We start from the raw sequence: 12211 nt of genomic DNA on the forward strand, positions 1-12211 counted from the left end.
CCATAATATTGAGAGAAGGAGAGAGGGAACAGCTAAAGAAAAGCTGATTTGCTCACGCATGAAAATCTAACCGGTGGATTTCATGTTATAATTATAGTCACTTCATAGTTCAATCCATTTGTGGTTTTAATTCTAGCAAACCTACCACAAAACTCTGTACCTCTCTGTAAAACTACGTGGAAGGAAGCTCAATAGGCCAAAGTCAAGAATTTAGAGCAAACATAATACAGTTGATCTAGTTCATATCAAGAAAGGCTTCTCACAGTGTATTAGTTCTACATGGTTTCTACTAACACAATAGTTAATTTAACTAGGGTTGGAGTCTTTTCTCTATATTTCCAGTTATTTTTGTGATAGAGAAGGTTAGCTTTATAAAATTGTTTCTATTTTTTAAAGATGGAAATAGTTTCTACACCAACTCCTAAACTACAAAAATGCCAGTGACTCTTAAGAAATAGTAGCCTTACTCTACCTATATTGAATTAAATCATGCCTGGGGAAACCTTTTGAATGCCAGATGCAAATGCATCTTGCGATGCACTACTGAGGAACAGAATCAATCCAAGGAACTACTACCATATTAGCCAGTTTAATTAAATATCTTTCCCTTTCCCTCTGTTATGGATTAAACTGTGCCTCCCCAAAATTTATGTCAACTTGGTTAGGCTGTGACTCTCCATATTAAGTAATTATCCTCCATTTTGTAATCTAATATAATTATCCTATGTTGTATTAGTCTGGATAAACTATGGAAACAAATCCGTACAAACTCATATATGTCTAAGTGAGAGCTTTATATAAAGGGTAAGTGTATACTCAGAAAGCATCCCAACCCCGTCCAGTCCAATCCCATAAGTTCAACTTTGCCCACATGTCCGATATCAATCTACAAAGTCCTTCTTAAATTCACAAAACACACACAATGACACTTAATGCAGAAGAATCACAAGCCAGTGGGTAGAGAGTCTTTGAATCCAGTGGCGGTGTAAGCATCTCAGCACTGGCAGGGGTCTCCACGCAGCCTCTCCAGCACCCAGGGCTGCATCAGGTTAAGTCCATATGGCTTCTCCTCAGGGATGTCTCGCAGGAAGTGAGCCTTGCCGGCTGAGGCAGTGAACTAGCTAAGGTGACAGCACACTGGTCTGTCCATCAGAGAGCAAAAGACGATAAAACTAGAAAGGCAAGGCTCACCGAGCCATTTATTTCTCTGCCCTTCAATTAATCCCACATGTGTTTATTGGCCAGGTTGACACAATAAACCTTAACTATTTCATATGTGTTGGAAAAGTTAATCTCTATGATGTCAATGACTCAGAAATAAATGTAATTTATGTTCATCAGGCACAATAAAATTACAGAATTTTGTTGTCTCTTCAGTCAATCTCTTCTGAAATATAAAAAATAATGAACAAACAAGCAGAGGTCAGACAGACAATCTGGAATGGAATATGTTCTTTGGAACTGGGGTCCCCACATGGAGAAATTTCCATTCAGGGAAAGCATGATGCTAAGACACATAGAGATCTCCAGGGAATGCCTGATCCACAGATGCTGAAAGGAGACAAAGACCTTCTCCTTAAACTTCTTCAACACACACACACACACACACAGAAAGACTTCTGCTTAAGCTAGTGCCCTGAATTCAGACTTCTTACTTTCTACATTGGGAAAGAACAAATTTATGTTTGTTAAATCCATCCACTTTTACTGTTTCTGTTTCAACAGAAGTAGATAAGAAAGACAACCTCCAAATCAGTTTTTGCAAAGAAATTATTATTATTTACAAAATAGACAGGTCTCCTGTTTTTCAGTTAAGTTGAGGTTTGCAAGTTGCCCCATGCCTGGTTTTCTCTGCTTAAATAACCAGTCACTGCATGGTAGCAGCAGTCAGCATGACTACTTTTCATTTATTTCACTCCATCCCTGTGAAATCACAACAAATGTCTTGAGGTTACTGTGATAACGTGATGTACATGCCAAATGTCTTGTCATAACATATTCAGAATACACATTTTTCTGCCCCATTATCTCAAACCAATTGTAAAAGCAAACAGATATATTTGGGTAAACTCTCAATTTCTATAGCAACCAAGCAAAACACATGTTACACAGGATCATAGTGTCAAGGTAAGAAACAATATATCTATATATAAATGTCTTGAGAGAGAAAACACAACTTGATTCACATGTCTTCATTTTATGTGTTGGTATATATTTGTTGTGCAATATAGAAGAATATTTCATTTTTAACTTAATAAAAGCAAACCAATTTTAAATAAATATACTGAGCGTTTTCCTGTTGATATTTAAACTGCAGAAGTTAGAGCTTAGAGAAAATCATAAGGAATAGAGATTATTAAAAAACAACCTTGATATTCTACAATAAAGAAAATGTCTATTTTATTGTGTGATTGATTTAAATAATATCATATTATCAAATTTGTAATGAATGCACTTTAAATTCATAATGTTTTTAGATGCTCTCCAGACAGTTGCAAATCATGGTGATCCTATACTATATACACAGAATGAAATTCTGCCTGATCCTGTGCCATCCTCACAGTCATGTTTGAGCCCATCGATGCAGGCCTATGTCAGTTCATCTCATGGATATTTGTGATAATTCATTGTGTGTCAACTTGGCTGGGCCAAGATTCTCAGTAGTTTGGTAGCTGAGGCCTCACTAACTTGCCTGTCAGTTTGTCACACTGTGGTGGCGTGTGTGTTGCTGTGTTGCTGGAAGCGATGTCACTGTTATTTCAAATAACAGTAGGGTCAACCCAAGTGAGCAGGTTTCAGCAGAGCTTCCAGATGAAGAGCAGAGTATAAAGGACTAAGTTGTCCACCTCTGAGGAATTAACCCCTAAAAAAACTTACGGGTAGCATGGAAACAGTCAGATATTTAAAGATTAATACATAGAAGCAGAACCATGTCATAAATAGTGCCAGATGAGCCCAGCAAGTCAGAAGGGACTCAAACTACGACTGAGGAATAGATGCCTTCTCAAAGTATAGTGGACCATAATGATATGAATGGAGTAGAGTCTATGAGACAAAAGCCTTTGGGAACTTTATTTTTTGGTGGGGCAGAACTAAAAATAAGAAGATGCTAGAATCTGCTATTAATCAAATCTTGGAATATACAAAATATGAGTCTAAGAAAATTGGAAGTCATAACACATGAGCTGCAACACATAAAGATTGATATTCTATGTGTTTTTGAGCGAAAATTGACAGGTATGGGCTATTTTGAAACACAAAATCATATGGTTTATTATGCCTGAAATGGCAAATTCAAGAGGTAGAATATCACACTCATTCTCGGAAGAACATTTCAAGATTTATTTTACAGTACAATGCAGTCTGCGATATGATGACATCCTTCCATATACAAGGAAAGCCAATCAATACAACTAGTCTTTAATTTTAGGTATCAAAGCTAGTGGTGGCACAAACTGAAGACTTTTATTAAAGATCTTCCGTTTTAAGAGAACCCAGGCTAACACAAGATTCTTCATCTTTTTTGTTGTTGACCCTCTACTTTACCAATCATAATATCCTTTTCAGGGACAGGTCTCTCCTGATAACGTCCAAAGTATATGAAGCAAAGTCTTGCCTTCCTTAGTTCTAAGGAGAATTATGACTGTACTTCTTCCAAAACAGATTCGTTTGACATTTTTTCCGGCAGTTCACAGTCCTTCCGATATTCACTGATGACACCATAATAATCAAGTGCATATATAGTCTTCAGTCTTCCTTATTCAATGCCCAACTCTCAAATGTATCTGAGAAATACCTTGAAAAGGCCATGGTTTTGTCGGGCACAGAGTGACACTCTCGCTCTTCAACATTTACAGAGATCTTGTACAGCAGATTTGCCCAATGCAATACCTCATTACATTTCTTGAATTCTGCTTCCATGAGTATTGATTGTGAATCTATGCAAAGTGAGATCCTTGACATGATTAGTTCATGGATACCCATAATTTTTATCTTTTAAATATGAGACGTTTGGGCACTTAAAACAAGTAAGCATTTAAAATGTGTTTTTGTGTGTGTTTGTATGCAAACATGTACACATACATCAGGCAATGAGTTGCCAGGTCCAACTAAATACCATAGGGCACAGTCTCCATTGTCCAGGAAGGAATAAACTTTTGGAATATGAATATATGCCAAGATTAGTGGGTTACTGAAATAAGTCTGAGTAATTACACTTGAAGTTGTTATTGCTAGCCACTGTCAAGTCATCCCCCAATTCAATGTGATCCCATGCACAACTGAATGGAGCACTGCCTGGTTCTTCATGATCCTTATCGATGAGTTAAGAATCAAATTGTTGTAATCCATAGGGTTTTCGATGTTTGATTTTCAGAAGAAAACCACCAGACCTTTCCTTTCAGTTCCTCATTGTCTGGAAACTCCACTAAAATCTGTTCAGTATCATGACTATACAAAAGCAACCTTTGACTTGAGGGTGGTAGTTGCATGCAATGGCTGAGAATTGATCCCAGATCTCTGGGATGAAAGACAGGAATTTTATCATTGAACTGCCACTGGCTTAAAGTATTAACTGGTGACAAAGAAATCAATATTGGTTAGAGTCAGCTGAATATTGGATATATATAATAATATTTGATATATAGTAAAACTACTATAAACAGAAAGGTAGAAATAAGAACTGTGTGTTCAATGAACAATAGGAATTCTGGGCCACAGATTTCCTAATTTCAGCACAAGCCAATGGAATTAAAACAAAATAATACATGTGTGGCATTAATGGGTGTTAAATGGAAAAGACGAGCATGTTTGTTTCATAGACATTTCTCATAGCTTTGAATAATCTTTTTTTGAAAAGAAAATAAACCTACTTTAATGTTTTTCTCTCCTTTAAGGGTATCTAATTAAAGCTCTGACATATTGATGAGAAAAGTGCTTCCTTTCATATCACAAAAGGCTACCCTTAGAGGACACAGTATTTGTGATTAATTCTTGACAGCAACTAAGAGCCGAAATTTCATTCAAAATAAATTATGACAAGGCTCTGTCACCAAATCAGAAATTTGGAAGTTTAGAACAAACTTTTCATCGCATTAAGGCATAATCTTGAAGACATGCTAACATTATGCACGATTTCCTTAGCACACTGTCATACTTGATTAGCTGCTGTTGTTGTAAGCCCTGGAGGATAGGCTGATGCATAGTAACCCCATAGGTTAGAGTGGAACATCCCCATAAGGTTTCGCAGGCTATAATCTTTATGGGAGCAGATTTCCAGAGTCCCCCTTTTCCCAAGATTAGCTGGAGGATTCGAATCATTAATATTTTGGTTAGATACTGAGTGTTTAACCAGTGTGACATCAGGGCTCCTTGCCCAGGTTAGGGTGGATTCTAAATCCAATGACTGATGTCCTTATACAAAGGCCGTATGAAGACAGAGGTATGGTGTTTCTATTCGTTAGAGGATTCCAAAGATTGCAGACAACTATCAGAATTTGGGAAATAAACGTCTGGTATGTTAGAGGCTTCACTGTAATCTCAAGATTCTGGCCACAAGTAGTATAATACTGTCCAATTTCCCATTAGAATACTTATTTACCAATAACTTTACACATATAATCATTAGTTAATAATTCGGATATATTTTCAATTATGCAAACTTGTTATATATAATCCATTTTAATAAAAATATGTTTTCTTCCCCCAAGCAGTCCATCTTTGAATGCCAAGGAACCCAAATTTCATGGGCTTAATAAGCAAAATGAGAAGTTGAAAAAATTTGGGAGATAAATTTAATTATTATTTGTCTTACTTTGGTCCTCTAGAAGAGCAAAACTAAGGATAATTCAAATACTGTTGCTGTAGTACATGGGAAATGGAATATCGTTACTAATGTCAAATAGATCTTGGCTGAAGGCAGAGTATACTAGAAAGATGTTTTCTTGTGCTTTATGGCATATATATATATATATATATATATATATATATATATATATATATATATCGGCCTATGCAAACTCATTTGATTGAGTGGATCATAACTGCTCGATGTAAAGAAAATCAAACCCTCACAGCAAGCCAGCAGGTTACAACATGATAAATAGCAAACAAGATTGAAGTTGTCAAGATTTCATTTTACCTCATCTTCAATCAAAGCTCATGAAAGTAGCAGTCAAGAAATGAAACAATATATTGCACTGGACAAATTTGCTGCTCAAGACCTCTTTAAAATATTAGAGGAAACATTTACTTTGAACACCAAGGTACACAAGATTCAAGCTGTGGTCATTTCAATCATGACACATTCATGTGAAACCTGGACAATGAATAAGAAAAGCCAGAGAAGAATGGATACTATTGAATTTATGTGTTGTTGAAGAGTATTGAAACTTATATAGACTTCCAGAAAAACAAATCTATCTCTCTTGGAAGAAGTAGAATCAAAATGTTTCTTAACAAGAGAAGGTGCTTGGTAAAGAGGAGGCTCATCAAAGAAAGAGGAAGTCTCTTGCAAACATGACAGATTGACACAGTGGCTCTCACAGAGGTTTCAAACACATCAAACTTGTGAATATGGCACAGAACTGAGCATTGTTTATTTCTCTTGTACATAGGGTCACTATCAGTCAGAATCAACTCGACAGCAAGTCCACAAAAACAACAACATATAATATCTAGAGATTCTTTTTTATTTTAAAGAAAAGGGTCACACCCTTAAAAACCCTCAAGATTCCTTATTTATAAGATCTAAACATTGGTCTGAGTGATTATGAAAGAAGGAAAAGTAAAATGAAAATTGATATAAACTAGTTTCAAACACATATTTAGAAACAGATTCATTTCAAGAAAGTGGTGCAACCTTTGTGAGGACTGGAAAATCCCACATTCATAGGTCCGGCAGCAAGCTAGCCAGCTTGGATAGGTCACAGGCTGTGAGGACTAGGGGATCCACATTTTGCAGAATGGAGTGGGCTGCAGGCTTCTGTTACAAGATCCAGAGACAAGAAAGGAGTCAAATATAGGGGCAAGAGAGAGTGCAAGCTGTAACAGGATGTCAATTAATATACTGGAAATAAACCACTTTCCCAAGAAAACCCTCTCGTTCAAGTGATTGATCACACCCCATGACATCATGCATCGCGTTACATCACATCATGTTGAAAAACAGCAATTTGAACAGTTTTCTGCAGTGTCTGGTTAAACCACTGATAACCTAGCCAGCTTGACATATAAAATTACCCATCAAAACACCTGTTGTTAGGTGCCTTCGCGTCAGTTCCGACTCAGAGTGACCCTATGTCCAACAGAATGAAACACTGTGCTGTGTTTTCCATCCTCACAATTATTCTTATGCTTGAGCCCATTGAGGCAGATACTGTGTCAACCCATCTTGTTGAAGGTCTTCCTCTTTTCCCTTGCAGCACCTAGCTTTCCATAAAAGTTTAAATTAAAATAAAAAACAAATTCGCTGTCAATAAGTCAATGCCGACTCATAGTGATCCTACAGGGAAGGATAGAACTACCCCCTGAGAGTTCCTAAGACCATAATCACAAGAAAAAGTCTTGTCTTTCTCTCTGGGAGCTGGCTAGTAACTGCTGCCCGATGACCACATGAACACTAGGGACCTGTGTGTTCCATAAAGAACCACAAATATTGGCCAGAAAGCCTATTTACACTAAACCCTCTAAAATTAGCCCAAGGAGTAATTACTGATAGGTGTGTAAAGGAGTTGAGCCAAGGTGAAAACAGAACAAGGTAGCCCACACTAAGACCACGCTGCTTGCAGCCACCAGTGGTAAATCATTTTCTAGAAACTTCCAAGTAAAAAAAATGCTGAATATGATTTTGTTTTTAAATCCAAGGGTGCTTTATCTTTTGGGAGTTTGTTATTGGATACTATCTTGGTGCCTTACTGCTATAATCAAAATATAATCAGAATAACATCATATAGTAGCTTTAAAGAATAGAAAGTTATTGTCTCACAATTTAGGCGGTTACTGCTGTTGCTATGTGTTATCTGACATTTGGCAATCCTACAACAGAACAAACACTCCGCTGTCCATTATTCCCAGGCCTGAGCCCTTTGTTGCACTCCCAGTGTTAATCCAGCTCCTCTTTTTTTGCTGCTACAAGAATGATGTCCTCCAGGGAACAGTCTCTTCTGACAACACATAGCAGCCCATAGTACTTTCAGTATTACTCACCGGGAGGCTAGAAGTCTAATTTTAGGACACTGGCTCTAGAAGAACGCTTTCTTTCTGTGGACTCTTAAAGAAGGCTCTGGCCTCTTCTCAGTTTCTGTTCCTCAGTCTCTTCAAGATCTTCGTTTGCCATCTAACTGCCCCCCCCCACGGATTTTTTTTTCCAAAGCTATGTTTTTTTTGTTTTGGTTTTTTACAAAACAATCTTATCGCCTTCAAAGTACTCTCCATCACACTTAATACGTTTGTCAAATCTGTCCTTCCATTCTTGGAAACATTTTTCAAACTCATCTGTTTGGATGGCTGGCAGGCAGCACCTCCCTCATTTTGTGTTTTTTCCTTCACCGTTTTTAATGTCATCAAATCACTGCCCTTTCGTGTTCCTCTTCATTCATGGAAACAACTCAGAAAAGAAATAACATATTACTCAGCAGTTTCTTTACTCAGTGTACACCTTAAAGAAATAAATAAGGGCAGATATATGTTTATCACAGTACTTATTCACAATAACAAGAAGATAGTGAGCTAAAATGGACTGATGTCGACATTTTGAATCAGATAATCATATGGTTTACTATTCAGGCAATGGCAAATTCAAGAGAAATGACATCTCATTCATCAGCAAAACGGACATTTCAAGATCTATGTTGAAATACAGTGCTTTCTATTATAGGATGATATCTAGCCACATAAAAGAAATTTAGTCAATACAACTATTATTCAAATTTATACACCAGCTACTAAAGCTAGTGATGTAAAAATTTATGACCTCTACCAAACATCTTCAGTCTGAAATTGATCAAACATACAATCAAGATGCAAATACCATTATTGGGGATTTGGAATGCAAAAGTTGGAAACAAAGAAGTAAAAGTGCTAAGAAAATATCACCTTGGTGATAGATATGAGGTTAGAGAGCCCATGACAGAATTTTGCAAGCCCAATGACTACTTAACTGCCAATACTTAAATAAAATAGCAAATCTATACGTGGATTTCACCAGATGGTATACACAGAAATCAAATTGACTACATTTGTGGGAAGAGATAATGGAGAAGCTCTAAATCAGCAGTTATAATGAGGCCAGGTGGTGACTGTAAGAAAGGTCATCAATTGCTCATATGTAAGTTCAGGTTGGAACTGAAGGAAATTAAAACAAGTCCATGAGGCAAAATATAACCTTGTGTATATCCCACCTGGATTTCCAGAACAACCAAAGAACAGATTTAACATATTGAACAGTGATGACAGAAGACCTGATGAGCTGTGGGATGAAGTCAAGAGCATCATATATGAAGAAAGCAAAAGATCCTGAATGAAGCCTGAATATGATTGTGGGACAGAGGAAAGTAAAAGGAAATAGAGGAAAGAACCAGGAGGCAAAGGACATTTATAGAGGTCTAAATACAGGCTTGTACATATGTAAATATATATATAAAATGAGTGTAGAATAGAACTATGTACTCATATCAATATGTTAAAGAATAAAGTTGAAGATGGACATTGGTCCTAGACTCAAATACTCCCTTAACACAAGAACACTTTGTTCTAACAATCCAGCATTCTGTGATGCTCACCTTCCCAACATGATCGTTGATGACAAAATGGGTACATAAATGTGATGAAGAAAGCTGATGGTGTCTGGCTACCAAAAGATATAGCATCTGGGGTCTTAAAGGCTTGAAGATAAACAAGCGGCCATATAGCTGAGAAGCAACAAAGCCTACATGGAAGAAGAACACTAGCCTGTGTGATCATGAGGTGTCATATGGGATCAGGTATCAAATATCTAAGACCCAGAACAAAATCATACCCAAGGTGAATGGTGAATGGTGGGGCTTCATGGAGTGGAGACCCAATGTCCATCTGTAGACAATTGGATATGCCCCCACAGGAGTCAAAGAGAAGAAATGAGCCAGTCAGGGTGCAGTATAGCACCAATAAAATACACAGCTCTCCTCTAGTACTTTGGTATTTCCTTTCCCCCGCCTCCCACTATCATGACTTCAATTCTACCTTACAAATTAGATTAGACCAGAACATGCACACTGCAACAGGCAAGAGCCTGCAACACAGGGAATCCACGATAGATACCCCCCCCCACCCCATGGTTAACAATAAGAGTAGAGGTACTAAGAGAATTACGGGGGGGGGGAGAAAGGGGAAATCGATCACAAGGCTCAACCTATGGCCCCCTCTAAGGAGGATGAACAACAGAAGAGTGGGTGAGGGGTGACAGAGGGCGATGTAAGATATGGAAATAATCATCTATAACTTCTCAAAGGTTCATGGGGGACGATGGGTGGGAGAAGGATGGGGAAGAAATGGGGAGCTGATATCAGGGGCTTAGGTGGGAAGAGAATGCATTGAAAATGATGATGTCAGCATACATGCAAATGTGCTTGACACACTAGTGGATGTATGGATTGTGTTAAGAGATGTAAGAGCCCCCAATAAAAGTATTTAATAAAAATAAATAAATAAATTAAATTTTTAAAATAAAAAAGACAGGAAAGAAAGAAAAGATCAAATTGGTATCAGAAGAGACTATGAAAATTGCTCTTATTGGTAGAGTAATTTAAGCAAATGGAAGAAATGATGAAGTAGAAGAGCTACACAAAAAATTTCAAAGGACAACATCAGAATGCGAGATATTGTGATGAAGTGTGCATAAACCTAGTTAGAAAATTAGAAAGGGAGAACACACTCAGCATATCTTAAACTCAAGAAGCTGAAGAAAAAATTCAACTCTCCAGTCATAATATAGAGATTCTATGTGTAAAATATTGAACAAAGTGAGAAGTATCCAAAGAAGATGGAAAGCATACACAGAGTCACTGTACCAAAGAACTGGTCAACTTTCAACCATTTTAAGAGGTAACATATTATCAAGAAGCAATGGTACTGAAGGAAAAAGTTTTGCATTAGCAAAAAACAAGTCTCCAGAAATTGACAGAATACCAATGGAAATGTTCCAATAAGCTGATAAAACACCTACACATCTATGCTAAGAAATTTGGGAGGCAGCTACCTGGACCACTGACTGGAAGATATCCATTCCAAAGAAAGGTGATTAAGAATGTGAAAATTATACCACAATATCATTGACATCCTATGCAAGTAAAATTTTGCTGAAGACCATTCAACAAAAGTTGTAGTAGATAATTGACAGGGAACTCCCAGAGGTTCAGGCTAGATTTACAGTAGGAGATAGAACAGGGGATATCATTGTTGAGATCAGAGGGATTTGACTCAAAGCAGAGAATATCAGAAAGATGTTTATTTGTGTTTTATTGACTTTGCAAAGGCATTCAACTGTGTGAACCATAGGAATCTGTGCATATCCGTGAGAAGAACGGGAATTCCAGAACACTTCATTGTGCTCATAGAGAGCTGGTACTTGGATCAAGACACAGGTATGAGACCAGAACAAAGGAATACTGAATGAATTAAAATCAGAAAAGGTGTTTGCCTGGGTTGCATCCTTTCCCCATATTTATCCAATCTGTATACTGAGCAATTAATCAGTAAAGTGAACTATATGAAGAAGAATCGGGCATTGGGATTGGTAGAAGCCTTTTTAGCAATGTGTAATATGCAGGAGACACAGTGCAGCTTTCCCACAGTGAGGACTTGAAGCACTTGCAGATGAAGATAAAGAATTGAAGACAAATACGGATTACAACTCAATGTAAAGAAAGCAAAAGTCCTATCAACTGGATCAATAGGTGACATCATTATAAATGGAGAAAAGATTGAAGTTGTCAAGGATTTGGTCTTGCTTGGATCTACAATCAATGCTTATGGAAGTCGTGATCAAGAGATCAAATGACACATTGCATTGGGTAAACCTGCTGCCCAAGACCTCTTGAAAGTGTTGAAAAGCAAGGGTGTTATTTGGGGAACTAAACTGTGCCTGACTCCAGCCATGATATTTTCAATCACCTCATATGCATGGGAAAATCGGGTATTGAACAAGGAACATCTAGTAAGAATGAATGCATTTGAA

Source organism: Tenrec ecaudatus, chromosome X, assembly GCF_050624435.1.
Source record: "Tenrec ecaudatus isolate mTenEca1 chromosome X, mTenEca1.hap1, whole genome shotgun sequence".
Classification (NCBI taxonomy): Eukaryota; Metazoa; Chordata; class Mammalia; order Afrosoricida; family Tenrecidae; genus Tenrec; species Tenrec ecaudatus.